The sequence below is a fragment of the Camponotus floridanus genome, unplaced genomic scaffold (assembly GCF_003227725.1).
Source record: "Camponotus floridanus strain SB8 unplaced genomic scaffold, Cflo_v7.5 scaffold9, whole genome shotgun sequence".
Taxonomy (NCBI): domain Eukaryota; kingdom Metazoa; phylum Arthropoda; class Insecta; order Hymenoptera; family Formicidae; genus Camponotus; species Camponotus floridanus.
Window position 1 is genome coordinate 3431451 of NW_020229860.1, and position 27576 is coordinate 3459026.

General features: G+C 34.9%; 1 protein-coding gene and 1 long non-coding RNA gene across 3 annotated transcripts in view; one reads left to right on the top strand and one right to left on the bottom strand.

Moving 5' to 3' along the window:
* LOC105255624 overlaps positions 1-27576 on the top strand; it is a 202342-nt gene that overhangs the window by 11924 nt on the left and 162842 nt on the right. The gene's annotated exons all lie outside the window — the stretch shown is intronic.
* Positions 7228-7895, bottom strand: LOC112639770. Its single transcript, XR_003123665.1, has 3 exons — positions 7788-7895; positions 7492-7685; positions 7228-7335 (listed from the first exon to the last, which is right to left on the bottom strand). It is a non-coding gene; the product is annotated as an uncharacterized LOC112639770 (long non-coding RNA).

Genomic DNA, 27576 nt, shown 5'->3' on the forward strand with positions numbered 1-27576 from the left:
GTATTTTTTCATTAAAGTACATAATTTTGATAAGCAAAAAGTGCTACGAATGTTAAATTATGATATAAAATCGAAAGCTTATAACGAACGAACGTTTATATTTTACGATAGCATTTTTTATAATGTGCAATTGTATGTAATTCTCATTTATTCTCATTTATTTTGCTATATTTTATAAAAGTATTACAGAAACATTCGTCTTTTTCTTTTGCACATTTACATTGACTTTTACCTTTTTGCTCAAAGTAGGACGATCGCATATTAGTAGATCCCATATTTAATATCATGTGACTTTACGATATTTTAATATTAATTTTTTATTAATATTTTTATATGCACGCGTATACAAGTTTGCAACGGTCAATACTAGTATATAGATTTTATGATTACATAATAAATTTTCATCTTTTAAACAATTTTTATTTGTCCTCATTTATTCTCATTTAACTTTGCTATATTTTATAAAAGTATTACAGAAACATTCGTCTTTTTTTTTTACACATTTACATTGACTTTTACCTTTTTGCTCAAAGTAGGACGATCGCGTATTAGTAGATCCTATATTTAATATCATGTGACTTTACGATATTTTAATATTAACTTTTTATGAATATTTTTATATGCACCCGTATACAAGTTTGCAACGGTCAATACTAGTATATAGATTTTATGATTGCATAATAAATTTTCGTCTTTCAAACAATTTTTATTTGTCAGAAAATTAATAAGTTTTTCAAAAAACATTTTCTCTCATGCTTTCCAGTTTAAATATTTTATTTTCAGATTATTGTTAAAAAAAAGATAAGTTAAATAAATACATGCGAAATATCTATTCTGCATTATAACCCATTTATCGATGTATTACATTTTTCGTTGAAATGCATACATTAACGTTCCTAACCAGACTCGCACGTGAAAAATATGTTTTATAAATTTTGAGCTCTCTTTCCGCAACTGTCACTGCCATTAATTTCGACATATTATTACATACTATAAAAGTTGAATTTCGCTTTTAATCGATCGTGATCGACAGCTCGTAAATATGGAATGAATTCGATACGTCAAAAGAGATGCTTCGTTGAATTTTCTCTGACGTAAAATAGATACGTTCGGCAAGCACAAAATGCGGCGACTGACGAATGACGAAAGGAAGACTTTGACATGCCTGACAAGTCCGACATTAATGACGATCGAAGGGTGATACGTTGATCATGATGAGAATGGGCTCGCAGGTACATACAAAAGGCTTTCTTACGGCTCGTAGCATGAATGATGGATGCCCGTGCTTCGTAGTGTGTTCGTCTGTGTGTAAAGCCATAAAGATTTGTTCGTACATTTGCGGAAAGACATGAAAAAATATCTCTACATATCGTTAAAGAGAATAAATTATGCGCGAGTATCCCGAAGTGTATGAATAAAATCGAACAATCGAGTTAGATTGCATATTCTTTTATAAGAATATATATTTTTATATCTATTTTTAATGTTTCGCGGAACAAATTAAGAATACATTTACCAAAAAAATATATTTATAAATATATTTTCTATTAATATACAAACTTATATTTAATAAATGTAATTCCTAATTTGCGGCAAACAAAATTATAAATAAATATTTTTTAAATATTTTTGCCTTGAATTTTATCGTAAAAAATAAATCATTTAAAGTAGATTTAAAGATTAATATAAAGTAGATTTATAGGATTAATATAAGTTGCAATATGCATTATAATAACCGTTAATAAATAATAGGTGTATCAAGAAAATATGCGCGTAAATAAAATTAATTGAACAAAACAATGTTAATGAAATATTATACAAACAACCAAAATATTAAAAAAGTAGAAGATAATTAAAAATGTAATTTATTCTTGTGAAACAATATTTAACCTGGGAAGGTAATTATGATTAATAAGTTATAATTAATAAGTTATAATTAATAAGTTGCACTACAAATTGAAATAGCTAACTTTGAGATATTCAAAAATGTTGCAAAATACAATCTATTGGGAATATTTTTATAGAAACTGAAAGTCAATACAGCCTGTCTTCGCTTTTTAAAGCGGCAAAAAGTTTTAATTGGCGGGCTAATTATCGTCACGCGATGAGTGAAACAACAAGTCGCATAAAGGAAAAGTTAGTGTTATTTTTCTAATGTTTCCTCAAGGTGAGGATAAACTTTTCTTCGTTGTAATATTTCTCAGAGACATCACGGACACTCCCTTTTTAATTCTAGTCGCAGCATTGCAAACTCTACTTAAAATACATATCTGAATATGATAAAATTAATAATGCAAGCAAAACATAAAATTCAATTACATTACCTACACATGATTTTATTAATTTATGTATTTATATTGATATTTATAAAAAAATTTTTTAGAAACGCGTTTGTAAAAGCACCTTATGTGAGTGACAAATGCATGCAAAAAAATTCATTTTCACAGTTTAATAGGCGCGTTAGTCTTGCCTGATAATAAGATGCAAAGATGAAGCGAACGTATAAAAGGGGATACGCCGACAGGGGTGACTAATGGAAGCCAAGAAAGTTTAGGGTTCAAATTCGTTTCTCTCTCTCATCCCTTCTCTCGAGTGGACATGCAGACAACAAAGAGCCGTCGGCGCTTGCCACACTGCAGGTTTTTCCCCTGTTAAATTCCCAATCCCTTTAAGGGACGGGCGTGAACTTGAGAATAGAAGTTAGAGAGCCCCGGCTGAAGACTCAATTAGAACTTTTGTACCGCTGAAAACGACGTTTAAGCAAAGAAGACGACCAGACTCGGTGTCTCATGTTTATGAGGTGCGATCGATTTGAATTTCGCAAATATGTGTGTTTTTGTATTATACAATATATAAATTTTACAATATAAAGCTTATCTTATTTGGCTTGCTAGCAACGTGTCGTTAAAATATATAACAAATGAAATTTATATGGGAAAATGGAGAATCAAAGCGAAAAAGCGCAAATAATACATTTCACATTTCGGACTTCATGTAACATTTTATATAAATGCGATGCGATAAATGGATGCGATAGACAGTCCTCTCATACAGTTTATATTACTTTCCATACGTACTATATGCACCGTTAATGAAATGTACGTTATAAAGCGCTATGTTACTTCAACTCATAATATTAAAAATACATACGCCATTGTGAAACTACATACTTCATCCACGATTTTACGTTTACGACCGATATAGGAACTCTACTTGGTAGTTTTCAAAATCTGCTCACGAACTCGTTATCAGGCCATTCCATTACCAAATTACAAACTGGCCGCGCTATTAGCGTCAGTGCCGGTTCGATAAATCCGGCGCGAGCCAATTTGCCAAATTGTTTATCGGGCGTTTTCGTCTCTGTTAACGCACATGTACATTTTTCACGATTCCGCCCTTTTGAAACAACGGGATTTTTACGAGTATATCGTTAGCGTATCATTTTCAACTTGATCAATTAGCCGATTTTTTAAATGCTCGACAAATCGATCACGTCGACAGCTGTTGTTTTTCTCGTCAAACAGCTTTTACGATATTATTCTGCCCGATTCTGTATAACGCAATTTTGTAGCAAGAAATATCAGTTTGGTTGTAAAATCCGAGCGTTCTTCTCGCTCGATGTCTGGATATCGTTAATTTATTGGAATTCAATTAGCTCCTTCGAGAGCCATTTATTTCCTAACTGCCCGCGTATTATTTCATGATTTAAACAATTCAACAAACTGAACTGGATATTCTCCAAGAGCAGAAATAATAAGCGCGTACGTAAATGTATCGCGTATATACAAGAGAGATCGATAATACTGTGAATATGACGTTTCTGAAGATCATTCGAGATTTAGCGACTCTTTTACTTCTCCTCCGTAATCGCCGAGTGCATTTACGTGTTTTGGCGATTCAGGTTTTGTCTCAAGTACATTGAAACTCTCTCGGACGCGATTTGTCCGGCGAGTCTTTCAATATACGAGTATATCGTACAATGCGACGTGCTTAACGGATTGCGATGAGCGCTTTCGCATAAAATGCGAAATTAGCGCGTAGACAGGTGGATGTGACATTACTAAAGACTTCTATTCTTTTACCGCACATTTGAAAATAAGTCGATAACAGTGCTGGATATGACATAGTACAGATCGTTTCATAACAGTCACTTTCCGTATAATACTACTTCAGAAAGAGCTTTATAAAGAAAGAGGTTTATAGACGCGAAATGGAGAGAAGACACGCAAGAAAAAGATATCGATCCGAATTGATGAGAGTAGACAGTCAATGCCAATGTATCTTTCTATTTAACGGATACTTGCTTAGTCGTTTATCTCAGCTCATAAATGCACGGGTCTCACGGGTAATTTCGCAAATTGGAAACTCTCTCAGCCACGATCACGCACCATCCTCGGTTCTCTGTAACGAAATTTGCGGCCCTCGTCATCGCTGGCGCGGCAATGTCTGCCATGCAATTTTGCACGTCGCTATTCTAAATAATCGAACAATTTGTGAAAAAGACGAATCGAGGTGATTACTCGTATAAATAGAATCCGATTAAGTGAGAGAAATTTAATTTTTTTTATCCTATCGACAACGAAGTAACGGAAATCACTGAATGTTGTTCAAAATGAATTTTATTTTTCAAGATAAAACTGTATATATGATGTATAATAAAGAAACGCGCGTTAGTTAGTCTTATTACAAAAAATATTAGTCTATTTTCAAATGGTAATATTTCGTAATATATGTCAGTAAAATATTAGAAGTTCTTCCAATTATGTCACTCATCTTTTCTCTTCTGATTCTTTTGTCATTCCATTAAAATTTTTGGAGCGTATCATAGCAGATAGTTTGAAATTCTGACAGATTTTCCTATCTCGTAGAATTATAACAATAAGCATGCCATTGCATAATAAGTCTCACAGCTTGTCGACAATAGTATTATTCTACTACTTACGAAATGTACCGTTTCGTACTCTGTTCCGTAATGCACAAGATTTCATTTACCTCGAGTAAAGTACTCTTGGCGTTCTACTTTAGCGCGGTTGTTTCCACGAAAATGCAATGTTTTGTGTCTGAACATCTTAAACGAACAAAACATCAATTGATTCAAAATCCTCTTCGATGTTATAACATTATAACTGAGGCAACAATGTGAAATTGTGTAATATTGGCACACTATTGATTAAATCGCAATAAAAATTCTATCTCTATACTCGACACAAAAAGCAGCTTACATTTTTCCACTTTTTACAGATAGAAAAATTAAATATTCTTTGATATAAAAAAGTAGCATTTTATCGTTATCCGATAGATAAAATCGACCATGCGAATTATGGAAGACACTTTTTTTACATACACAGTTGGAATCGCGTAAATTCCATTTTCTATACAATGTATATATAAAAGCATATTGTAAACTACGTATTTTGAAATAGAAATTTTTGTAATTGTACTTATTAAAAGAGAGATCTCGGCAATTAAGAGAGATCTTGCTATTTTATGATATTATAGAATACCATTTATAACAAAAATTCACAACACAAAATTGAATTAATGCAATAATTAAAACAATAATAGTCATGATTTTTCATATAGTATTTTCTCATGTAGTTTGTTTCACGATACTTTTACATGTGAGCAACAGTCACTATTCAATCTGACAATTTGAAAAAAATCACGACCAGGCAGCAAGTTAAAGAACTTAATACATACCTGTCAAAACTGATTCGCTGAATTATTTCAAGCTCAACGTCGTTGCAACGTGATATTTCAACCTGCCATCCATCTGCACAGCTTAAGATCCACACCATCAGGAATCCACGATAGATGATGTAAAACTGTCATGTCGCGTCATAATCCTTTTCAGGGAGGGACGCTTTATTGAAATATTCATAATCATTTCTTTTTTACTCCAGGGATAGCACGCTGTAATTTCGCGTTCATCCCTCGCAGGCACTTTCACCCTTCTGCCTAAAACATACAATAACAATGCGATTATTTTTGGTCGAGATTCATTCTCTGAATAATTCGGGTTACGCTATAATTACATACCTTTTTGTATTGTTATTTATAGGTCATATTTTTTTATCATGTTAAATAACATAATTGTCGAAGATAAATGGATGTGATCATTTCTAATAACGGCAGATTTCTGATCTATTATCCTTTTTCCAGTACAAACTTTTCCATCTTGCAATCAAATTAATTTAGCCGTGTCATAAATCGTTTCGCGTTAATTTGCTCGCATTATCAAAACGACATCAGCGTCGGCTGTTTGGCCTGTTTAAAAAGCATCTCCTTGGTGCGAAATGTGTGTTCATTGTCCTGTTCAAGCGAAGTCATATTTTCCGCGGTCCATTACAACCGCGGAATACGGTGGTCGTTAGACGTCATTTCACGACAAGTCTTTGATAATTTATCGAGAGCGTACACGTCGTTTCGGTATACTTTGCCGCTGTTCCCGGCTTCAGGTTATCGATCGATACCGGTTGGCGTACACACGCGCAAGAAATTAATTTCGTATGCACCCTTCCACACGAACTGGGATAACGAGTGGAGTCACAGAAGCCATGGCGACTACTATTGCGCTATACAGGCTACACTTTCTAAGCGCGATATACGCGCAATTGTCCAAGTTACGATAAATTTTAGTCCAGTAATTCGCATCGCGAAAATAAAATTGGTTGCTTGGAAAAAAACCGTTTATTGTGTTTATTGTGCTCAAGATATTTCTTAGTACTTCTTTCAGGTATATCATTTTTATGCCAAACTGTAAAATATTCTGATCCTGTAAAAAAATAATATATATATCAGATTATATATGATATATATATATATATATATATATATATATATATTTTTTTATTAATTACAAAAAACAATTATACAATAATTGATATAGATTAAGAATATTATTCTTAACTTATTACCTTGAGCTTAACAATTGTGTCGTGCCAAAAAACTGAAAAATGTTTATCGTGTTACTCAAGATGATATTTCTTAGGTGTATCTTTTTTTTCTATGCCAAAATATAAAATATTCTGATCCTGTAAAAAAATAATATATATATTAGATTATATATGAAATATATATATAACATATATACATACATACATATATAAATACATATATATATATATATATATATATATATATATATATATATTTTATTAGCTACAAAAAACAATTATACAATAATTGAAATAGATTAAGATTATTCTTAATTTATTACCTTGAGCTTAACAATTGTCGTGCCAAAAAACTGAAAAATGTTTATCGTGTTACTCAAGATGATATTTCTTAGGCGTATCTTTTTTTTTCTATGCCAAAATATAAAATACTCTGATCCTGTAAAAAAATAATATATACATTAGATTATGTATGAAATATATATATATATATATATATAAACATATATACATACATATATATATATATATTTTTATTAACTATAAAAAACAATTATACAATAATTGACATAGGTTAGGATAACATTCTTATTACCTTGAGGTTAATTGCGTCAAAAAACTAACCGAAATCAGCATAAGTATCTTTCAGAACCGAAAGAATTCGGATTATTTCACTTTGTCCAAGTTAAGTGCGTCATCGGAGAGTGTTAAAACGCGTTTCTTCTTCCTATTGCACTCTTATTGTCAGATATCATATTGCCTATCCTTAATAAAGAAGGAAAACTGAAACTGAAAAATAAAAACTACTGGAATTCGTTTACGCATTCTGTAAACAAGTCCGTTCGGAGTCGCCCATGCTCTCCGCGCTTGGGAATAAAATTGCGCAAATACCTGTCTCAAGAATCCAGGTTTCTGCACTCCTAGCTTTGTGCAAACAGAGATTTGATCCGAAACGACAGAATTATAGGTAGACCGTATCTTGTTATCGACGCGTCCGCCACCTTCCACCGCTTCAGCGCTTTGAATATGCAGCGGAACTGAACCGAAATCAGAGTGGTTCGCGGTCCGCGATCCGCGCTTCGATTCCGGGTTCTTAACGGAAGTGCGTAAAGTCGGCGAAAGTGGTACCTTTTCGCACGAAAATATCTGTCGAACGGATTTCGTGGAGTCTCAGTGCGTGTTGGGCTTGTAATCTTTCATTGCTTGGATCGATTTGATGGAAATTGAGCGGAGATTAACTTGCTAATACGCTCTAGAAATAAACACGCTCGCCCGACATCGCGGCTCACTCGATTTTGACCGGTGACGTCACGATATTCTGACGTTCCGCGCCTCGATTCCGGTGGCTCGACTGAATTCGCGGCGTAACTGTAGGAAATGGCATTCGCGCGAGCTTCGTTGAATTTTAACTGCGATTCGCGATTCGGGACGGTTTACCGGGAGTGTTACATGAAAGTATTCGTCGACCGGATTTCGTGGAAATCGAGTGCGTTTCGGGCTCGTAATCTTTTTGTCGATTCGATCGTATTTATTGTTAGATTAATTCGTTGGCACGCGCGGGTCGCTCGATTTCGACCAGTGACGTCACGCTCGTTCCGACATAACAGCTCCGTTACATTAATGACCTGCTTCTTGATGTGGACGAATAGATATGATTTATTCGCTTCGTCGACAATCGCGGTAAGTCTATTTCTTTTTCCGCTATCTTTCGACCACAAAAAATTGCTGTCAGCTCGAGGGAACTAAGATTGAGAACAGTTTGAAATATATAATTATTTTTTGAATATTTCGAGTCTCATCAGTGGATAATATGGCGGACAAAAGCAAGCGCGGTATTGGATTTTGCAAAGTATATTTATCAACACAGCATAAAGTCCAAAAATAACATTCCTCCACTCTTTTATCCTCGATAAAAGCATTCTCGTTAATTCTTGACCAGTCAGACAGATTTGTAGGTAGATCATTTTAACTGCTTGTAGACGGAGCCATTATAACCGAGAGATTATTTCAAACATTTCGTGTGGGTATGACTGCTGAGTCGCAACCGCAACGGAGGCCGTATCGAGACAGCCGGGTAGCGTGGACGATGATGGATGAACACGTAGAATAGAAAATCTTGGCTGCGAGCAGTAGCGTGATATTACGCAGAAGAAGAAGCAGGAGAAGGTGCATGGGAAGGACGAGGAGGAGGAGAGCAAAAGCAAAAATGACGGGTATGAATTATTACTACGCATGCTGGTGCTCTCATATTTCCACAGACGCCGCCGCGCCGCAAAATTGAGTAATCATATATCGTCGAGGCTTCGACATTTTTTACATTTACTTCGGAAGCGCTGATAAAATCCGGTTATGCGACCACGACATCGCTTTTGGACAATGAAAAATTTGCTAGTATAGTCACAAGGTATAGGGTACAATATGTATGTGTATGTGTGCGTGTGTGTGTATGTGATTTTATATCTCTTTTCCGATAAAAATATAATTTAAATCTTTTTCACGCGTAAGTTTTAAAAATGATGGTAAGAGGACAGCGTCCGCAATTAATCACTGTTTAATAATGCTTTTGATGCAAGTATTGCAACTATTCTCCGTGACTATAAATCTTAACCATAATTCCGTACAATATCAGGTTACTTCTTTTAATTCTTCTTGCTCGCAGATGATAATAGGCGCCGACAAGCCCATGTTTATGCCTGATTTTTTTAATGTCGCATCACGTTAGAAATGTGATCATAAAAAACGGCGCATTGTATCGGACTAATTGAAGGAGGAGAAAATGAGAGGGAGAAAGCACTGATAACATAGGATATAAAGGAAGATGCTGAAACGCGTATTCGCGTTCGCGTATACTGTGAGTTAATTAATCATATCCTGTTATTGGCCGTCGACGATACTAAACTCTTTAATTCGTTACCATCGTTGCACGAGCGAGGCCGGAGATCGGCAGGGGTTGAAATTCTCATTAATTAGTCACCGAAGCGCGGCCGCGTACAACAGGGACGTTTGATTAAATTTTTTTTTCTCACCGACACAGAATTTCGATCCGCTTAACGTCAGCAACGCATACACATGTACACACACGCACACACACACATACGGTTTATCGTTTGCACCCGCAAAATCCTTTTCTCGACTATACTCACGCCACCGTGTTACTGCGCGCGATTAAAGTATTAAATATTTAAATAAGAGCGAGCCCCCCTGGATGCCACACCGACCTGGCGATCTACATGACACGTAGATAAATAATAATAAACGCTAAACCTCGAGATTTGTCTCGTTCGCGCATTAATATCTAAATATATATGTTTTGTTACACTTGATTTACATGATCTAAATAATAGATCACGTGCACACCTAGTAAAATTTGTTCTTTTTAATCCGCATGTTCTAGCTGGATACTTTTACTACATCGTTTAATCAGACAATAATTATAATAGGATACACATGTAGTACATTATGAATATATTACATTTCGCCAAACTAAATTAAATCTTTATAATATTATAAGATAGAGTTTCTTGAAACATTACAATATATAATTTTACATATCATAATTTCACATATCATAATTTTATAGAAAACTGTATGGTATATTATTAGCGTTTTATTAGCAAGATAATTATTTAATAACATATAAATTATGAAGTCTATTACTGGCCAAGAGACAACATGTATGCATATTTCAACAGTATATTTTAAAAATATTGTTTAACATTAAATATATATGCATACTGCTGTAAATGGATCTTATAATCTCATTTGGCTGCTTAATTATTTTGGCGATTTACGCGATATATATTTATTAGATTATCACAATTTATCAGATATTTATTACTTTATATTGAAGTATACACGATTGTTACCTGGAATAGCCGGACACGTAATCGCACGTGGATTGCTGATTCATAGCATGGATGAGTCACAAGAGAGTGTGATTCTTAAATCAATTGCTAAACATTTTATCAAATTCGTTATTGAATCATAGATTTATCTTATTATATACACATGCAAGAAAAGAAAGGAAAAATACATAATATATTCTATATAAAATTTTGGATATGCATATACTTTGTATATTGTAATTTTAATCTTTTCTTTATTACTTCTCTCCATTTTTGAGAAGTTTCGAATCCGAATAAATCCTTTTCGAGATAAAATAGAGTTATTAGCTGACTGTAATCTACTCATCATGTCTTCATGTGTGCGCAGTCTCGATATAATCTTAACATCAGCTAGCCTCGTAATTAGGCAGCAAAGTAAATGTTTGCGTAGGAAATTCTACCGTATACTCTTATATAACGCCTTAAATATGACTACAGCTATCAGATTTTCCTCTTCTAAAAATAATAAAGCTATTAAAGCCGGCATTAAACCCCGTCTCTCGTATAACACGTGGCATAATGATAAATTAATCAAGCGACAATTAATTAAAACATATTAGAAAGCTGTCTCGCGGAAAGAGAGCAGGAGAAGGGACGTCGTGTGACGCGGAAGCGAATACGATTCATCATGTTTTGCGTCGTCGGTGCGCGTCGATGATAATAAATCCTTGTCGAGGCAGAGAGCTCGTCTCAGTCGAGCCGGAAAGACGAAAACGTCATCGTATGCAACGATGACGTCGGCACGTACCTTCCGGTTTCGCTGGTTTCGCCTTTCCTGCCTCGTGCACTTTTCCATCTGAATCAACGGTCGTGCCAACAGAGCCGATATTTCGTCGACTCCATTTTCCACCTTATGACCGTCGAGAAAGCTATGCTAAATAATGATCTACTGCAATTCCCCGGGGGCTGCGAATATACGGCATTGTACGTCAGTCGCAAAGCCCGTTTACTGCAAAACGACGCCCGTCGTCGTCCGTAATAATTATTGCAATGCCCGTTTACAAGGAGTGTTTTATGCTCGGCCCGTAAATTCGCGAAACATGTACGGTGCACCGAATCACGACATCGGAATTCGTTTAGTCGTCGGAGATGAATTGTTTGTGTGAAATTATTTTTATTATTTACTACCTGAGTTGGACGATAAAATGCTCGCGCTCTGTCTTTAGATATGTCGAATCTTTTTAAATTATGTAATAAATTATGTCTATACTGTTTGTGATTATGTAAAAATAAATTAGGCGAGATACATAAAAGAGATTTTCCGAAAATCACTACTAAAAATGTAAAAAATACTCTGCGATTTATGCACAAAATTTTTTTCATCACGCTTATATGGAAAATCTGCAAATAAATCGTGATAGATCCTTCATCGCGTTAGTTCTCTCAGTGGCTTTCATCTAGATCCGTCGAAAAATCCAGTCCTTGGAAGATTTAATGACCGCGCAAAATCGCTGACTGGGTTGCTCGATAACACCCAAAGATTCGATTTGCATCGATTGCCAGGCGAACAATAACTCCTCGAGAGAACAAGAGAGACAGAGAGAAAACCCGGCATTGATTTTCTGCGCCATTTAAAAAAAAGCTAGCCCATACTTCTTGACGGTGTCTCCTGGAGCGAGCGTAATTTAATTTTAACGCCCGTGTGGTCGATGGTGCACAGGTATCGCGAGCGAACACATTCGATCGATAAACAAAACCGGTGCTCGCCGATGGTATTATTCGCGGAAGAGACAACGGAAGTTTATAGTTCAACGTCGCGACGTTTTATCTGCAATCAAATTCATTTATCGTCGACGCGCGATACTTTTCACCCTCGTTTACTGATAGGAAACCGGTAAGTGTGCGATGAAATTGATGGGATTTGAATCGCGGTTGACAATCACAGTTCTACATATATATCCCGATAATTGTCGTCGATCATAAAAGATCGTGATTCTCTTCTTTCTGTCGCACAAGTGCCATTATATTCAATCCTGGTCAATAGCAAATATTCATCATACGATGTGATTTCTCGATGCGCGTGCAATGTGATGTAAATGATATTTTATGCAATAAATGAAGGGTTCTCTATAAAATGAAGAGATTCAATAGCGCAGATAAATAATGAAATCTGATCCTTGATTCCAAATACATAAATATTTAAATATATACGTATATGTACACACACACGTATAATATTGTAATTTTATATACACTTACACGCGCGTGTGTATGTGTGTGAAGTACACAAGTGGAATATATTCCATTGCAAAAATAACAAAAATTACTCAGGGATGAAAATCTATATAGAAGCGAAAGATCTGATGCAAGCATCGTGATTAAATTGCGCCCGGATAAGCCGCATGACCTCGTTTATAGCACGAGAGATGTGCACACACGACTGTTATAGATCGAAATTAAAATTAACCCCTCTTGCGCACCGTGCTAGTATCACTTGCTAAACGTTCGTCGCAATTGAACGCGACAGCACGTACGATCGCATGTACTCCCGTAGATCGGGGTCGATTCTATTGCACTCATGAGAATATTTATGTACAATCCGCTACCACGAACGTGCTGCAAGAATAATCACCGATGTGCACGCTCGCGCATTATGTGTATATGTGTTTATAACATGTACACGCACACACGAGGTACCTATACGCGTTTATTTATCGCCCAATAGAAACCGCAGTCGATATAAACTCGATCTTCTCGTATCTATAAGCGAGCCGATTTTCGCAAGGCTCTCGAGACTATTACATAATCTGAACAATTGATTGTTAATTGCCAAATATTCTGTATTTAATCAAAAAATAATAACTAAAATAGAAATTTATTTAAATGTATGAATAGTATAAACTGTCATTTAAATTGATAACCATTTACACTTTCCAATGTGTTACATATTTTTTCCAATATTATCAGAACACGAGAATTGTATTCTTGAAAAAATTGTTCGACTAGAGAGGATTGTTATAGGTCCTTGAGCGAAATTTTTTTGCAATTTTTATAAAGGCACAAACTTGGTGGTAAATTAGTTGGAAAATGTTGGAAATTATTTTCTGAAAATTTGCATAAATGACGCTCTTGACGATTCATTATTGATATTAAATCCGACATTCACAATATTGTAAAATCAGTTTTATAATCTGCGCTATAGATTATTGTATTTATCAAAGATAATATAACAAGTTTGACAATCGATTATTGACATCATATTTGCTGCTAATAACGATATAGGCACTATTGCTCAATCGAACGCTCCTTCACTGATCGAATCGAATTTTGACAATTACATCGCTCGTTCCATGATTGGTTATCTGAAACGGCTGATATCGTTTAAATTGCATCTCCAAATCTCGGGCAATTTCTACTGTAAATCAGTGAAAATAATTTCGCCATATCGGCGTTCCTTGAATAACAACTATAAACGAAAACTACAATGGATTAATCGTTGTTCGTATGCATACATCAAATAACATAGAATAAAGTAAAATATCATAAGCGATTTTGCGTTAATTAAATTTAACAGGGAAAGATAAATATTCATCTCTGATACAAATTGTGCTCAAACAAAAAAAATATTATGCGATAAAATTTTTATGAACCGAACGAATATATTTATTGAAATGGTTGGGCCAATTTTATGTTATTTTATATAAAACTTGTATTTTTTTATCGAGCAAGTTACTAATATATATTTTTCATGTTTGATTACGCATATAAATATTATCTTTATGCTTTAATTTTCATCGCACGTATCGCGTAACATTTTGTAAAAGTAATACTAAAATTATATGGATTTATTTGTTGTGTATTACAATTACAAATGTATTTATTTGTCACAAAGTATGTATATTCATAGGTATATGTCTGGAATAAAAAAATATTTCTTTGCTCAAATATAGCCAAAGAATATTAGAATAATTTCCAAATATAATAGAAAATATACTATTGTTCAACTGGACAATCTATTGTCTATATTTTCCAGGACCGCAAAATCTCGTTTAAATGGAGAAATAAACGAAAACTTTCCATAGGCGTGTAACTATTTGCGATTTTTATACGCTCGATAAAATGCATTTTCAAATACACAGTGCTCTGTTTGCGAAAAAATGGAAATGCAGTTTTAGCTTCGAAATTTCATTCGAGAATTCGTATTTAAATAAATTCATAGGCCTATTCATAGGCTTGATATAATTTCTTCGCATTATATATATTATGTGCACAATATGAAAGATGTATTTAGTCTTTAAAAGGTTTGGGAGGAGAGAGTTAAATCAATACTCGCAGATATTGTCTTTTTTTTGCGATACATTATCTTAGCGCTGCACTGTGCATTACTTTATATCGGTAAAAACCTGTCATAGCGAAGTGACATATTTGACAATTCAAATATTAAGTGTAATTGCAATTTTAATGCAATTAATTTTGAAGAAAAACCGGAGAATTCTCTTTCTAGATTTAATATCTAAGTAATTAAACAGACATATATATATATATATATATATATATATATATATATATTTACATTAATCAATCTTCCTTACATTTACATGAATTATATTCTTCAAGAAGAAAATATTGTATTTCTGTTGCAGCGGTTTCTATATTTCTAAAGATTTCTTTTATTACAACACAATCATTCTTATTGCGAATAAGAATAAAGATATTATTAAATAGAAGAATGATACAAAAAACAGTGGTAAATAACACTGTTAGACGTGTTATTTAACAAAAATAATATATAAAATCGAATAAGAATATATAAAAGGAATATGTAAAATCGAGAAAGAGATCGTGCGCGAATTGTATGGAAAACTTTCTTATACTTGAAAGATCAGGAAATGCTTTCAACAATCTTCTCGACAACTAAAATGTATTTTTCTTTTCTTTAGTTTCTGATAATTATGTCTTCCTTGACATTCTGCGGGACACCTTTAGAGAAAATGTAATAATAAATGTAATAATAGAGCAAGATATCCTCTTACACTTTTCCTTGTCGTAAATAAAACTATTATCATTTTAGCTTTTTAACAATGTGATATTGTTACCATTTAAAAATATTCAATACGACATGCAGACGCAAATAGTGCGTGTATAAATGTATATGTGTGTGCGCGTGTGTGTGTACATAATACCTTATATAACATACATCTACTTATTTACGTAATTAGTATTAAAAACACTAACAATTTATTTTATTGATATATAAAGAGAAATTGCTTGCATCTTTTTTACTTTGAATTTATATGAACACCGGAGTGCATAAATTTACGAATGTAAAAGAGCCGCGCGCGACGTGAACGATCGCCCTAGATCGGCAGGAACTAAAAAATCCGCTGCGCCCACACGAATAATAAATTATCAGGTGACGTGAACCACTTCTCGATTCGATGTAGCGTAGATGTAGGGTGTAACGTTTTGTAGGAAGGAAAGCACGGCGCAAGAAGTTACGACCAGTCGATCTGGCCGCTCGTTTATCATCGCAGGTCAGTTCCCTTCGCCCTGTATACTCGTGGGTCGAACTGGGAATCACGCGTGTCGCTATTCAGACTCCATAATTTACTCGACGTACTGGAACTTCCTATTCGCGGGATAGGACTTTCGCGGTGCACCTCAAGTGGAAGGAAATGTTTTCCGGATAAATTCCTCGGCGTGGTCGGGGGGGGAAGGGAAATATTTCTTTCGAAACTTTCAACCCACCTGACAAGTCAGAAGAATGATCGCGCGAATCTGTGATTCGGTAAATAAGACCGTGAGTTACTCGTGTTTCGTCCGCTCGCAAATCGATGGGAGATGCCAACTCGTCGGTTTTAAGGGTTCGGCTACCGACTTTATTTTTAGCGGAAACCATCTGAAAAGTCGGAGAAAAGTTACTGATATCGACAATTCATATAGCGAACTTATATAGGGGAAGATCACTAAAAAAAGAGGGTGTCTAGATTTTATAGTAAAATTATACCATAATCGTTTTTAATGGAAATATATTTATGACATATCAGACGATTTAGTACACGAAACTGTAGTCGCACACAATAATAAAATTATAAAAGAATAATAAAATCATAAAGAAGAATAAAATCATTCGTTTAAACCCAAGAAAAATTGATGTTGCCGAATAATATTTTTAGAAAATATTTTTTTATGAAATAAGAACAAAATATTTACAAAATATAGCAGAAGAATATATTCCATTTAATATATTCCATTTAATATATTCCATTTAATATATTCCACTCTAAACCGGATCCGGTTTTCTCTTCGTATTTTGATATTGTAATATTATAGTATTTCTATTATTCATATTATACTATTTCGATATTTGAATACATAAATTTATTGGACATTCTTTATAGTTGAAATTGCGATATGATTCCAAGCGTTTAAAAGACAATAATGAAATTCTGAGAAAAGACGTTAGGACAAATCAGCACATAGTCGCAAAAGGAGAAAATTGAATCTCGGAAAAACGAACTGGAACGGATTTCGAAAGAAGAAAGAGGGATTTTTACATGCTTCCTATACACGTTACAGAGATTTGAATAATACACAAAGAAATACGATGCGCGTACACTGGTCGAGTATTAGTAAATCGAAGAAATGTAAAAGACGAGCATTGAAAGGTCGCTCTAAAAGAGCGACATGTGGCAAAAGTATGAAGCAAAAGAAATATTCTTCTTTTCCATTTTTCCCTTGTCAGACATAATATTCGAGGTTATACGAGTTATATGAGAAAGACGGGATAGAGTTACTCATCTCCTCGGAGATTTTATGTCACGAAATGCTCACTAGATGCTCCATCATATGGAACCATAATGGAAAAATATAGAAAACACGTAGCAGATATATATAGCTAGATTGCTAGTCTTTTGATATATGATATGCAAAATAACGTGTAAAAATTATAAATTGAATATCCGCAATAAAATAAAATATTTGCTGTAGTGATCTATTTAATAAGAACTTTAATTTCAAATAATTTAATCGATACAATGTCAAACGAGGAAAATGATGCATACGTACATTTTTTGTGTGCATCTTTCTTCAATTATATCTAATTTTTCTAATTACATTCATATACAAAATATTTTAACTTCTATCTGTATTTACATAATTTTTGCCAGCGATTTTGCAAAATTATATATACATAAAATATCTTTGAATAGAGTCCATATATCAATCTTGTTTCGCGGTTTGTTCGTAATTCCGCCCCGGATAATCGGAAAACTCGTCCCGTAACTCAGACCGCAGACATCATATCTTTCGGTCATTTCGTTCAGATTGACTGCCAGTGTTTCCTGCGATCCTTCGGGGTACCACTCAATTTCCCGTCTGCCGAAGACTCGCTGTCCGCTCATCTATTCTGTGCGTTCATATGCATTATAATAGGGCGCTACATATTATGTCGCGAATATCACCGCGTATTCCGGCCAGTTTCGGAGGGCGATGCACTCACCTGACGATGAGCCGGGTATAGCGGAGAAATGCAATAACGAAAAGTTGGATTAATGCTCTGCGACGTTTGTCATAAAATAAAATAGAGTCCGATGAAAGCTGCTTATCACAAATGCCGAATATATATACCGATATGATTCAGCTATCTCTTTTCGCAAGGTTGATAGAATTTTTTATATTCGCTTCGTTGCTTGCATTTATTCCGATTGCAATTTCATGCTTTGTTTGCCACGTTAATTTCCGGCTATATGTTACGGATTTCCTGACTTATAATTGTATAATGTATGTGTGAATATTATAAATTCATAAATATCGCTATATGTAAGTTCGAGACAATGCTGTGTAGAAATAAGAATTTCATGTGCGTATGAAAAGCATTTATCGAATGATAGTCTCTGAGGATTAATCTCAATGTAACATAACCGCAGGAGTAGAATTCGTGCTTGTTACTATTCAGATTGAGGATAATCGAGGCGCGATATGCGCGTTCGTGTTCGCGCAAATTCGACGAAGCCAGGAACAAGTGTGTCCGTGACAAAAGCGTTTTATCGTTTACGCTTACGATCGTGTGAACTAAAAGTAGTTATAAAGCAAATGGCGATAAAAAAAAGAGCATCAATGATTCGTAAAGGTGCACCGCGTCCAGATTTTATGCGGTCCTAAATGCGTAGGAACGACTTTGCGGTAAAAGCTCGCGGTCGTTTCGCTTTCGGATAGTGGCGATTATCAGAACCGAACCGCGAACTGTATTATCGGGAAACAATAGCCGTTCACGTTGCCTGTAATGGCATTTGCTTTGGAAGCCTTGGCACATGTGTAACACTGCGCACAACGCAGACACCTGATATCCCCAGGTATCTTGGGTATATCGTTACTTAACGTAAAGGCGAGAACAATATGCAGAGTGTATATTGGTGGAAATTAATGGCCAATCGTGAAATCATAACATGCGCGGAAATACGTCTTTAAACGCAGCACTCTAGTTGTGACTTAATTATATAAACTCTTCTTGGAAAATATACTATCTTTATATACTCCAAAAATAAATGTAAATTATCAGTCTTGAAAAAGAAAAATATTAAATAAATAATAATAATAAACAAATAATTGTTTTTATTATTACTTATTTAAATTATTTAAAGTGTTGAGGAATTTTTAATGAAATAAATAGTTTTATTTCCATTATTCATTACAACTAGTTTAGAAACTGTTCTTATCAGCTGCGCTATACATATGTGTATATATATATATTTCGTATATATATATATATATATATATATATATATATATATATATATACGAAATATATAAACGCAATCAATTTCGTAATAGCGAGCGAAAGCTTTTACGCGAAATACAATCGCTGCACGGGCCAAAGCTCTTTGCCGAAAGCTCTTCATCATTACGAAGTGGTTATGCGCGTGCATGTAATTCTATATCCGGGCAACACAAAGCAGCGAAATACGTCTTTCCGGTCCGTCAATTGTGGTTTACTCCGGATCCGGTTTGTGCATCCGTTCAGAAGCGATGAGATCGCGGCGATCGTCGTCGCTTGTAAATTCGTGGAGATTGTTTAATTGCTTCCCCTGGCCCGGTGCGCGCACATCGGATAATTTAAGCATCAGCACTCTCGTGGGTAAGCGAGAAATGCTGCTCGAAACTCGACTCGAATCTCGAAATCCCAGGGCGAATCGCGCGAATAGAACGAAGTGCGGGTGAGTGATGCTGGACTACATTAGAGAGATATTAACATACGTGGATCGTTCTACACGAGTTGGAGAATGAGCGAGCAAGTTAGAAGTGCCTAGATTCGGCCTCACCAACACATGTTTGATACTCATGGTCCGTCTCTACGTGCAGGGAAAATTTAACGAAGATACCTTCCATTGGCGCAAGAAACATCCATAATTAACAGATAACGGTCGAGATTTCGGTGTATCCATGAATGCGTTCTGATGTTGAAGACGTGGGCGATATATCGGTTTTTTACTTTTTATAAGAGACTTGTTCTTCTCGCTATTTGCGATACGGAAAGTTAAAGTTATTCCTGTAAGTTTTTAATATTGTCACATTGCAGAAAATAATTTAATAAGTTGTGGGAATTGGTTGTGCATGAATTTCTTTATTTATATATGAGAAAGAGAATTCTTCTTTATTTTTAGTATAATGACATTGAAATAAAGATTACTTTTTAAACAATAAGGTTAAAAAGAGAATATAAAAATGTAAATATAAAATTAAAAAGAAAATATTAAAATGTACAACAAATATTTTTCGAGAATTTAATGTGAAATTGACACGCGTGTGATTTTTGAATTTATTTCGCTATTTTAAATCCGCTTGATGCAAAAAGGGAGCTCATTTGCGTGGAGTAATATAAAAATTTTAATGAGGATTTGCAATTCTACAAGTGTTGAACTCGGTTCTATTTTTAGAGGTTTTTGGAGATTTAGCAAAAGTTATTAATCGCAATTAGCCGGATTTTATGTAATCCGAATAATTGTAGTTGGAAAAGCTGAAATATAAGTGTACGAATTAATATCTCATAACTACAATGCTTTTAAGCATTTTAGGCTAGAATATACTTTGATGCATAACTACTTAACTTTTTCGCTTTTTAGCTTAACTTTATTGACGCCAAACTTCCGTAATCCTAGCTCGACCCTCTCGCCAATTTCATTAGAAGCGGGATACGTGGACGTGAAAGTTTTCATAAATGTACGCCACATTTGCATAGTACACGCGTAAAACATAAACACAGACTGCGATTGAGGTTGTTGTAAAAATTGTGCTATATTCCATTTTGAATACAATAAGTTTAACATATGTGATGTTGATATTTTTAAACTTAATTTTTAAATTGCTATATAAATCAAATATCAATAAAAAGGCGCATAATCATATTGAACTACTATCTGCAGAAATCTCTTTCCTTTAGAAAAAAAAACAGTTAAGAAAAGTTATCAAACATAAACGACTAGCTTGACAGCGTTGATTTTCGAATAGAAGGTTAATATTAGTGTAATTTACCCTGGTCAACTAGCAAAGCGAAAGAAATGACCAAAAAAAAGAATACGTGCACGAGGCTCGGTTTATTACTGTCATGTCATAAAAGTAGATTAACCCTGACATACTGAGAGGATAGGAAAATGGCACGGGCGTAAACGTAAGAAAAGAACGAGATAAAAGAACTTGCCGTCGTGAAACGTTATGAAAGATGATTAACGATCCCATTAAAGCAAGTCTTCCATAACTAATTAGTATCCTTTACGCATTCGCATATAGTTTTTGACGCGGGAACTTTTGACGAGTACAAATAGCGAAGATAAATGTACGAATTATAACAATTACTTCCAGATCGTGAAATTTTATAACGAGTAGCGACGTTTTAAAAATAAACGCGACAAGTTTTTAGAAGATAATACTTAACGACTACCTTTAACGAGGAAAAACACACCGTCTGTGACTAAGCTTCATTAGTCAAGCATAAAAGAATTCTTCTTGAGGTATAATTTACGATTACATCGAATATAGTTAAGTAATTTATGATTAAATCGAAATTATAGGTGATAATATATCGATCTCAATGACTTGTAAATTATGACGTCGCGAAATGGGATTTTTAACAAATGGCGTAGGAATTCATAGAGGCAAGTCGAGATTTTTCGCGTTTATTTCTTGTATATTTTACACATAGATTTTGGCGCGTTTTTAATTTTATTGCGCGATAAGTTCTACGAGATGACATGCACCTAAAATATATCGAGAGAATATTCCATTCGCGCTATGTAGCCTTGGCAAGTCTTCAAATCTCGAAGAAAGTGTATATAAGAGCATAAATCTCTCTAGCCGCGGGAGAGATTTCTCATTTCTTATTTCACGTATATCGAGTATGTTTTGTTCTCTAAAGATAAATTCGAGATTGAAGAGAAGCAAAAAATATTATTTATTGTCAATTTCTTGAATAGGAAACTAAAATGCATAGAGATGCATAAAGGCAGATACAACGACAGATTTACCGCAAAAATAACGGTTGAAGATTGGATATAAGACATAATGGTAGAATCAAAACAAAAGCAAGTTACATCGAAAATTAGAAAGTCAATGATTGTTTTAGTTGGTTCTCAAGAAAAGAATATCTTTCGCAAGTGGTAAGCGCTCGATATCCTTATTCTAACTGCACGCGCGTTCTACTTCCGAAGGATCAACAAAAGTTAGCGTACACATTTGCCACATCTCTACAACTTCCAAATTGCATCTTCTACCACTATAGATTTAGCGCTATGCGCTTTAGCGAAACTTGCTATGCTACTTATACTAGCATATTCTTCTATCGATCCATATTCGATGACGATTATTACAAATTAATAATCAAATTGCACTTAATATTTTTTTCTTTAGATTTCATATTTTTTGGAATACATATTTTTACACTTAAACATACTTTTTTAGAACTTAAACTGCTTATTGTATATGAATATAAGGACATTTTTTATCTGCTCTGCCTTTATATAGTTATTTATGAGAGAAATTATTTTTTTATATTAAATAATTATTTTTAAGAGGAATTATTTTTACGAAATCTTAATTTAATATTGTCATTTTTATACATATATTGTATATATGTACATATATTTTTATACATATATTATGCATATATTGTTTTCTAACTTATTATAACTTCGTAATAAGAGATAATATCCGTAATTTCTGTGAAATTTCGTCTTGTAGTTCACACAATAGTAAAATGACCTCGAGCTTAAATCCCTTAATGGCTGAAGTACTTAGAATGTGAAACGGCTTCGCTATGTTCACATCGATTGCTCTAACGAGAGGCAGCACGGGGGTATTTATCGAAGGACTATCCTCCCCGGAGAAATTTCGGGAAGGGATTTTTATCCACGACTATTACCGTTTTCTGCGACGAGCAAAGCTACCGATCTGATAAGAAATGGAAGAGAATCCGATCCTCTTCTGAGTTGTCACACCACGCATACGTACACACGAATGCATGTAATATGCACGTGTAGGTCAGCAGGCGGGATATAGATCGGAAGCAAGGACCGAAGTCCTTGGCTCCGTAGTGGAATTCGATTAAACTGACTGCAAGAGAGGTTCGAGTTTCTTAGTCGAATTGGAAGATTCCACGAGCTCTCCGAACGACAAAGCGTCGCGGGAAACTCGTGGAAACGTTGGTTCCACCCCATAACCACCCTCTCGTTCTTTCGTCTAAGCCGTCGCCGCAGCGTTCCGTGACCCCTGCAGTTCTTAGTCGACGGATAACTCGTGGGCCAATTAGAAAAAACTTCGACTGAGACGGGCTTCCGGAAAACGGGATTACTTCGATTCCAGAGACTTTGGTCTACGATGCGATTATGTTACCGTAACGTCGCGTTAGGATTATAAACTTCGCTCTGTTGGATTTCAAGAGATACGTAAAACATGTTGCACGTACGTTATCGCCACATAAAAACGATCGAAAGCGATTTGTGAATTCTTGATCGTGTTCCCGATCATTGATGATCAGAAACGAGTTGCACCGACGAAGATTGTCGAACATTTTTCTTCTATTTGCAGCAATAAATCACAGCAATTGTCTTTTATATTTCGCGAAAAAATTGCTTAGAAAGAGAGTTGCATGAAGTTTGCAGAATGCTAGATTACATGCAAGTAGCAACGTTATTCTCGCGAGTAAAGCCGTGGATGGCCTGGTTCATTGAAATATCGAAACGTACGGGGGGGGGGGGGGGCACCGACTGAGATCGCGTGCGAGGTACGGATGGTTATAAAAAAGGTTTACGGCAACTAGAATTCCGCGATCGTTGTATGTATACTGCCTACGTTATGCTCAGATAGAGCAGAGTGGTTAAAATATAGCGGATATACGGCGCATTGTGCCACCAGTCTTTCGCGGGCACGATCTTTGCCCATTTATTTGATATATACGGCAGAACAATAGGGGCGGTAATGATCTGATGCTAGTGCTTCATGCACTGCCGCGGATTGCAAAAGGAACGAGCGCGAAATTCGCGGCCCCGGAGATTTATGCCTATTTTCGCGAACGGCCAGATTTTTTTTATAAAACGCGTTGAATGCTGTGGCACATATACGATAAAAATCCTCCCCTTACTCCGAATATTTATAGTACGGTCGCCTTTAATTAAATTGAAAAATTGTTCGCAATGCGAGGAAAACGGATCTCGCGTACACCAATCCCGCAACCGATGCAAACGATCTATGGTGTCTGCGCAACGAAGCGACGTTTATTAAAAACAGCGAATATCCTCCTCTCATATTGTAGTGTGTCGTCATACAGCTTTTCTCTATCCGTTCTGTCAATATAGGTGCAAAACTATCTTACGAAAGTGATTTCGTTACACGAAGTATTCATTACACTTTAATCTGGATTAAACTAAAATTGCTCTATATCATGAGAATAATACTACAAAAGCCTAATAATTATATTTACCTGTCAATTTATAATTTAATATTGATAAAATTGAGAAGTATTTGATTCCAAATTTATACGTTTATTATATAATATAATTGTTTTTTTATTATATTGAAATTTTCTAGAATAAAATTACAAGGATTTTGCAGGATAAGTTATGGTTCCTCTCAACCGAGAGTCATCACTCATCCTGTCTTGTCCCAATAGAATATCCTTCAGACTTTATCTGATCGATGGCTGTCTGCACCGGATAATTTAAACCAGGCTTCATTATCACACATTTTCGCGAAGCTACGCCCTTATCGATACATGTCTATGCCACAAACCGCATTCGAGCGATCACTCTTGCACATCTGCCGCGCGCGCGAAGGAAATGAAGTTTAATCCTTCGGCGAGAGTTTCCACGTAGCATACAGACAAACAGTAGCCAGCAGGAAAGGTTCGATTAATCATATAAGCAACTTTTGCCGCAGTTCGCTCGAACGAGACGGCTGAGCGAGTTCAGGAGGACGGTGTGATGCGATGGCGAAAGCTGCCGTGCGGACAGAGAGGATGGAATCGAGGGGTACGAGGGCGGAAAACGGTGGCTGTGAACGGTCGTACCGTTCGAAATTGTCACGATGATAAATCGCGCTGGTATCGTATATCTTGGTGGCGCGTCTCCAGGCACTTGCACACCGCTGAAACTATATTTTTCCCCGGATACGGATACGCGAAAACGGGCGTTACGTGAGGGAAGTGGAGCGCGAGGACTCGGCGGGGGTGTACGAGCCGTAGATACGCGTGCATTTGTAGATTTCAGCGTGCACCACTCATCGAGAGAACGCACGCCGCAACTTTGTCATGCGCGCTCGACGAACAATGCCGCGGGAAAAAGCGCAGATCTGCAATCAAGTATCCGAGCAAACCGAGTTGAAATATCTTCGTCCCTTTGGAATTTTTTTATCGGAATCGAAATTTACATTGTAAAATTTATATGTTAAATCTTGCTCTTAAAGAGCAATTAAAAAGATTTATTAAAGTTTTTAATAATGGCATTAAATATTGTTGAGTCTAATCTTTAAGAAGACTTTAATCTTTGAAAAATAATATTATTTATTTTTTACATATATACATTTTTTATTGAATAATATTATAAAATAATATTATTCGATAAGAAATATATACATATGTTATTTAAATGTTTTTCTGAAAAGACAATCATGATGTATTTATTCATTCAATCGTGCAATCAATGCTACGATAAATAAAACAAAATAAAGAAAGAGATGCATCGAGCGCGATATAAGTCATGAATAAGAAATAGTTTATATTACTTTTATCTTTTGCGGACGACAGCAAACGACTTTATTTGCTTAAAACAGAAAAGAAAATGTGACAAGAGTAGAATTACTTGCAAAAAGTTGGTGATACATAAACGAGTTTAATGAAATTACCAATTTATTTATTCACTTACATTAGTGATCTTGTTCAAGAAATTTTGCTAGAATTAAAGAGGAAAGAAAAAACAAGATAACTATTTTCTTTCTATACACGACTTGTCAGCTTTCATATTTCTCTCTTTTTATAAAACGTGCTCTTTGCTCTCTCGTTTTCTTGGCAATGCAGTTGCGCAACAGAGATAATTATTATTACTCTACAGACTCCTTCGCGAAAGTTGTTGACATATTGAAACAGAAATATATATGAAATAAGGAACTTTTTGCGAGGAATATAAAGCAATATGAAATTTTCCCTACAAGCTTTAAAAATACAGATCTTGGAAACAAAAATCTTCTTTTTTACATAGATATATTTTTATAATTACGTTAAAAATATTTTTTCGTTAAAAATAGAACCATCGTATGTAATATTCATTTATTACTTGATTAAGCGAAATTGTATTTCTTCTTTAACTTAATGTTATTTCTCTTTTCTAACGGCTGGTAATTTAAAGATTCGATTATAATACGTCGCTTTCGAATAAACATCCGTTCGGTAAGCACGTACGAGACATTCTCTATCCTTCCGGTAGCTAGTTCGAAAGTTCTATTCCGGCAAACAACGCGGCGTTACGTTTGCCGTAGTTGTTGGAGTGAAAAACAAATATTGTCTGCTGCTTGGACTAGCACGAAGTAGCGCTGCGACGTTTCGGACGAAGGCTGCTCGTTGCTGCGGAACGAACGTGTCATTATCCTTAGTCGCTAAGCTCCATTAGAAACTAAATGCAGCGCGTTCCGGCTGGCAAACATCGGACCGCTGCGAGAAACCTGACTGATTATGGGACGCTGTAATTGTACAATCGATAGTGTTTTCTGGAAGGGAAGAGGATAAAGATGCGATGAAAGATAAACAATTCGCGTTGATGGAAACTTTAAATGATTATAACAAAAATAAAAATTAATATTAAATATTATTTCACGTTAAAAATCACCAGCCACTTTTCGATTTGTTCATTGTAGTTGATTGGATAATGTTAGTGTACAAATATTCATTTGAAGATAATAACAGTTTCAACAACAAATACCGGCGTTTGAATGCAACGCGATTACAATCGTAAATAGGAAGCATCAGCGACGTTTAATGTGAGCTTCTGCAAAGCAGCTAGTATAACTTGAGTATATCCTGAGAAACGCTTGTGGAAGTACGGTACAGAATTCACGCTCGGTCTGACCTGAATATTAATGCTCAATGCATATATCTTTATCATACAGTCTTATCCAAGAATATATCTTCAAACTTTAGTAGCAAGGACGATGCAACCACAGTTGCAAGGATGTTTCTACATATTTCAACAAATGAAAATATATTTCTTCGACGAATTTATAAATATTCACAATTTTATTAGCATCATATATATGAAATATATATTTTTATAATTTTTAAATAATAAAAATTCAAACAATATTTATTTTAATCTTTTGTA